The sequence below is a fragment of the Panthera onca genome, chromosome D3, assembly GCF_046562875.1.
Source record: "Panthera onca isolate mPanOnc1 chromosome D3, mPanOnc1 haplotype 2, whole genome shotgun sequence".
In the NCBI taxonomy this organism is placed as follows: domain Eukaryota; kingdom Metazoa; phylum Chordata; class Mammalia; order Carnivora; family Felidae; genus Panthera; species Panthera onca.
This window is the reverse complement of record NC_138350.1, coordinates 62471984-62478814: the sequence shown is the minus strand read 5'-3', so window position 1 is coordinate 62478814 and position 6831 is coordinate 62471984. Positions and strand designations below refer to the sequence as shown.

The following is a 6831-nucleotide window of genomic DNA, read 5'->3' as shown; positions in this document are numbered from 1 at the left end:
ACTCATTGATAGTAATATCATAATGGTAGGAGATTTCAACACCCCTCTCATAGCAATGGACGTATCACCTAATCAAAAAATCAACAAGGAAACAATGGCTTTGAATGACACACTGGACCAGATGGACTTAACAGATATATTCAGAACATTTCATCCTAAAGCAGTGGAATATAAATTCTTCTCCAGTGCACATGGAACATTCTCCAGAATAGACCACATACTGGGACACAAATCAGCCCTCAGCAAGTATTAAAAGATCGAAATCATACCGTGCATATTTTCCGATCACAATGCTATGAAACTCGAAATCAACCACAAGAAAAAAATTGGAAAGGTAACAAATACTTGGAGACTAAAGAACATCCTACTAAAGAATGAATGGGCCAACCAAGAAGTGTAAAAGGAAATTAAAAAGTATATGGAAGCCAATGAAAATGATAACACCACAACCCCAAACCTCTGGGATGCAGCAAAGGAGGTCATAAAAGGAAAGTATATAGCAATCCAGGCCTTCAAAGAAGGAAGAAAGATCTCAGATACACAACCTGACCTTAAACCATAAAAAGCTGGAAAAACAACAGCAAATAAAACCCAAAACCAGCAGAATACAGGAAATAATAAAGATTAGAGCAGAAATTAATGCTATCAAAACCAAAAAAATAGTAGAACAGATCAATGAAACGAGAAGCTGATTCTTTGGAAGAATTAACAAAATTGATAAACCACTAGCCAGTTTGATCAAAAACAAAAAGGAAAGCACCCATATAAATAAAATCAAGAATGAAAGAGGAGACATCACAACCAACATGGTAGAAATAAAAACAATAATAAGAGAATATTATGAGCAATTACATGCCAATAAAATAGGCAATCTGGAAGAAATGGACAAATTCCTAGAAACATATACATTACCAAAACTGAAACAGGAAGAAATAGAAAACTTGAACAGACCCATAACCAGTATAGAAATTGAATTAGTAATCAAAAATCTGCCAAAAAACAAGAATCCAGGGCCAGATGGCTTTCCAGGGGAATTCTACCAAACATTTAAGGAAGAGTTAACACCTATTCTCTTGAAGCTGTTCCAAAAAATAGAAATGGAAGGAAAACTTCCAAACTCTTTCTATGAGGCCAGCTTTACCTTGATTCCAAAACCAGAGACCCCACTAAAAAGGAGAACTATAAACCAATTTCCCTGATGAACATAGATCAAAAATCCTCAACAAGATATTAGCCAACTGTATCCAACAATACGTTAAAAAAAATTATTCACCATGACCAAGTGGGAATTATACCTGGGATGCAAGGCTGGTTCAATATCCACCAAACAATGAATGTGATTCATCACATCAATAAAAGAAAGGACAAGAACCATATGAACGTCTCAATAGATGCAGAGAAAGCATGACAAAATACTTTCTTGATAAAAGTATCAAGCATCCTTTCTTGATAAAAACCCTCAAGAAAGTAGGAATAGAAGGATCATACCTCAAGATCATAAAAGTCATATATAAACGACCTAACGCTAATATCATCTTCAACGGCGAAAAACTGAGAACTTTCCTCCTAAGGTCAGGAACAAGACAGAGATGTCCACTCTCACCACTGTTATTCAACATAGTATTGGAAGTCTTAGCCTCTGCAAATCAGAAAACACAAAGAAATAAAAGGCATCTAAATCGGCCAGAAGGAGGTCAAACTTTCACTCTTCACAGATGACATGATATGGAAAACCCAAAAGATTCCACCAAAAAAATACTAGAACTGATTCATAAATTCAGCAAAGTGACAAGATATAAAATCAATGTACAGAAATCGGTTGCAATCCTATTCACTGACAATGAAGCAACAGTAGAGAAATCAAGGAATTGATCCCATTTACAGCTGCACCAAAACCCATAAAATACCTAGGAATAAATCTAACCAAAGAGGTAAGAAATATATACACTGAAAACGAAAGTAAGCTTATGAAAGAAATTGAAGAAGACACAAAAAAATGGAAAAAGATTTCATGCTCCTGGATAGGAAGAACAAATATTGTTAAAATGCCAATCCTACCCAAAGCAATCTATTCAATGCAATCCCTATCAAACTAACACCAGCATTCTTCACAGAGCTAGAACAAATAATTCTAAAATTTGTATGGAACCAGAAAAGACCCCGAATAGTCAAAGCAATCTTGAAAAAGAAAACCAAAGCAGGAAGCATTACAATCCCGGACTTCAACCTATACCACAAAGCTTGTAATCATCAAAACAGTATGGTACTGGCACAAGAACAAACACTCAGATCAATGGAACAGAAAAGAGAACCCAGAAATGGACCCACAAACACATGGCCATCTAATCTTTGACAAAACAGGAAAGAATATCCAATGGAATAAAGACTTTCTCTTCAGCAAGTGGTGCTGGAAAAACTGGACAGCAACATGCAGAAGAATAAACCTGGACCACTTTCTTACACCATACACAAAAATAAACTCAAAACGGATGAAAGACTTCAATGTAAGACAGGAAGCCATCAAAATCCTCAAGGAGAAAGCAGGCAAAAACCTCTTTGATCTTGGCTGTAGCAACATCTTACTCAACACGCCTCCGGAGACAAGGGAAACAGAAGCAAAAATGAACTACTGGGACCTCATCAAAATCAAAAGCTTCTGCACAGTGAAGGAAACAATCAGAAACCTAAAAGACAATTGACAGAATGGGAGAAGATATTTGCAAATGCCTTATCAGATGAATGGTTGGTATCCAAAATCTATAAAGAACTTATCAAACTCAACACCCAAAAAACAAATAATCCAGTGAAGAAATGGGCAAAAGACATGAACAGACACTTCGCCAAAGAAGACATCCAGATGGCCAACTGACATATAAAAAAATGCTCAACATCACTCATCATCAGGGAAATACAAATCAAAACCACAATGAGATACCACCTTACACCTGTCAGAATGGCTAACATTAACAGCTCAGGCAACAATAGATGTTGGCAAGGATGCTGAGAAAGAGGATCTCTTTTGCATTGTTAGTGGGAATGCAAGCTGGTATAGCCGCTCTGGGAAACAGTATGGATGTTCCTCAAAAAATTAGAAATAGAACTACCTACAACCCAGCAATTGAACTACTAGGTATTTATCCAAGGGATACAGGTATACTGTTTCAAAGGGACATATGTACCCCAATGTTTATAGCAGCACTATCAACAATAGCCAAAGTATGGGAAGAGCCCAAATGTCCATCGATGGATGAATGGATAAAGAAGAGGTAGTATATATATGTGTATACACACACACACACACACACACACACACACACACACACACACACACACACAATGGAGTATTACTTGGCAATCAAAAACAATGAAATCTTGCCATTTGCAACTACTTGGATGGAACTGGAGGGTATTATGCTAAGCAAAATGAGTCAGAGACAGGCAAATATCATATGACTTCACTCATATGAGGACTTTAAGAGACAAAACACATGAACATAAGGGAAGGGAAATAAAAATAATATAAAAACAGGGAGGGGGACAAAACATAAGATATTCTTACATATGGAGAACAAACAGGGGGTCACTGGAGGGGTTGTGGGAGGGGGGATGGGCTAAATGGGTAAAGGGCATTAAGGAATCTACTCCTGAAATCATTGTTGCACTATATGCTAATTTGGATGTAAATTTTTTAAAAAGTTAAATTAAAAAAAAAACTTAGGTAAGTAAAACAACTTTTTAAAACTGTCATAGATATTGACCGTTATTGTCAGAAACCAGGTTTCATGATTCTCAGTCCAGGGCTAGTGTTTGTTTTTGTTTTGATATCGAATGCACGTTCCTTTATTTTATACTTAGGAAAGAAATCACCCACTCTTCTTCTTTATTCCCTCCCCAGTCTTCTTCTGAAAATATTTAAAAATTATAACCAAATGAAGTTAATTATTATTATTTTTCAATGTGGTTTTCATAATTGTTAGGGTTTAAATTTTTACAAGTGGCCAATGTCCAAGCGACTTATGGAGTAATACTGATTATTAGCAAAAAGGAAAATTCCATATTACAAGTCAGCAAGTTCTAGTACAAAACTAGTTTGTGTGTTAGAATGCCCTTTCCTTTTTAGAAAAAAATTAAAGTGTATTTTTTTATTTTTGAGAGAGAGAGAGCATGCACAAGTGGGGAAGGGGCAGAGGGAGAGAATCTCAAACAGTTTCCACACCACCAGCATAGAGACTGATGCGGGGCTGGAACTCACAAACCGTGCAAGATCACAACCTGAGCCAAAGTTGCGCACTCAATTGGCTGAACTACCCCGGCGCCCCATAATAGCCTTTCCTTTTAAAACTGTGGAATCTTCACAAATTCGCATGTCATCCTGGCTCAGGGCCATGCTAATCTTCTTTGTATCATTCCAATTTTAGTATATGGGTTGCCAAAGCAAATACCAGTACTGTTTCTTATGCTTTAATGCCTGGTTTAGATAAGAAAATGCTTCAACAGTATCAAGAGCTACATAGTCATCAAGGGTTAAGTTTAGTTGACCAGCTGAATAGAAGATTCAGATTTTATGTACTTATCATAAATTACTGCTAACCAGAGTTTCTGAATAGCAGTGAGAACACAGATAATAGCATTACTTATGCCCTGAGTTGGTATCAAGCCAGTCAAAAGCAAATAAAGTTGATCCTTACATCAACCTGTAAATGTATGATTTCCAGCAACTTTTATGAAATACTGAAAATGATTTTCAACCTACATTCTACTTTTATAGACTGGTGATCCTCTGTGGACTCAGGAACTAGATGGGAATCCATTAACCCATGATTTTTCACATCCCTTTTAACAAGGACATTCGTTGTCTCTAATATCCTATATCAAACCATCATCTTACGTAACAGGAGCCCAAGAACACCTACTTCATAATAAATATAAGGACTATACGAATTCGGATTTTGATGTATTCATTGAGAACTTTTTTTCATCATGCAAAAAATGAATTTTTATGGTAAATACTGGTCAAGGTGGACTTTCCAGTCTCAAATACTCAAGGCCTTTTTTAAATATAACCTTCAGATCTAGGATAAAATAAACAGACTGGTTTTGTTGTAGACACATATCTGTCACCAGCATCACCTATGGGTATTTCATAGGTAGGTGCACACAGCTCTCTGAGAAGGGAAGAAGGTAAGACCCTATCTTTATAATATGCTTTTTATATAAGTGACATTTTTTCATGTTGTCAGCCTTCAATTTTCCACCGATGCACTTACAAGTTTTCACCAACACCTGAATGCAAATGTGACACCAACCCTGAATGAAGCATGGCTTTCCTTGCAGAGCCTTTGGTGCTGAAACAATGGGAAGTAATAAACACTCACCACTGGCCCTTTTCCACAGTGAAGTTACTCATTGCAAACTCACCAACAACTTTTGACCTCTAGACCCAAAGACTATCAATTACCCAGCTTACAGAGGTGGAATATAGTGAACCAGCAGCATCATTTGGCTGTCACCCAGTTAACATTCTATCATAGGTTGAAAAGCAATTTGTCCAATATTTCAACTGCCAGGGAGAATTCTTTATTAGCTTTTGGATAGGTTTGCCTTTCATTCGGATGATTTGAATAGCTTCTGTGGTAGGAGAGATGCTGCCCTCAGATAATGATTTTGCATTTCACCTCATCATTAATGCTTTGGACCTCAAGGGAAGTCACTGTGCCTTTTATGAAGGTCGAAGCATTTTATAACCTTAATAAAGACTCATAGCCTCAGGAATAGCAAGTGTGAGCAAGTGTGGGGGGATTGACTGAATAAAAATATAACTAAATTGGCACTTTAGACTACACTCTTTGGAGGATTTCAAATGCAAATCAACAGTTAAAGAGTACAATGGCACCCCAAACTTCAGTGCTATTCAAAAACACACACACACACACACACACACACACACACACACAGAGAGAAAGTGGCATTATTCAAAGAAAAACGAGAGAAATTATCTTTTTCTTTTTTTCCAGAAAAGCTTTTGTCTGTAGTGTTATGTTTAATACCTAAATATTTTACATTGGGTGCCATAGCAGTTTGATTGATTTGAATTAAAAACAATAATCATGGTGATTCTTAGTTATTGTAAATTTATTTGTATATATCATGTAGGTCACTGAATCTTGAAGTGTGAAATGAATACAATAACCAAGGGTGATTATGAAAACTACTCCACCATCTACATTTCCCAAGGTCACTCTGTCCCAAATATTACTAACAAATTACTGCTTTCAATAACTTACCTAAGGATACTCTCCAGAGGAATCATTTCAATTTAAAAATTCAATGGACTCTTTCAGTTTTCCTAGGCTTCTACTTCTTTCCTTCAGGCATAGTTTACTGGCTATACTTCTGTTCACAGGAAATGAGTAAGAAAACAGAAGCCCCAATGACAGGCATTGTGATAAAATTATATCTCATCTTCTTTGACTGTTGTAGAAACTTTTAGAAAAAGGCGTATTATTCCTATTTACAGACTGGGGATTGGAGAGATGAAATAATTTTGCAAGGTCATGTTCCTGAGGAGTATCAGGGCTAAATTCTGCTGAAAACAATCAGTTTTTCAAGTGTAGAAAACCATACTATCTACTATAGCAATAGAGAGCACAAACCAGGAGGGCAGGGGAATGATCTAGAATAGGACAGTGCTTGGAATACCCAAAAGGATCCTACAAATGATAAGACACCTGACTAAAAGGCTGGTTCTCAGGATTAACCCTGGGAAGTCTGACTGTGACAGGCCAAGCCTAAGGCAAGAAAGGCTCTGATTTAAGTTATCAGCCTGAAGGT

General features: G+C 36.7%; 1 non-coding gene across 1 annotated transcript; it reads right to left on the bottom strand.

Moving 5' to 3' along the window:
* Positions 1-4336: 4336 nt before the first annotated feature.
* On the bottom strand, positions 4337-4442 carry LOC132666193 (U6 spliceosomal RNA). Its single transcript, XR_009604558.1, has one exon. It is a non-coding gene; the product is annotated as a U6 spliceosomal RNA (small nuclear RNA).
* Between the last annotated feature and the right edge of the window lie 2389 nt (positions 4443-6831).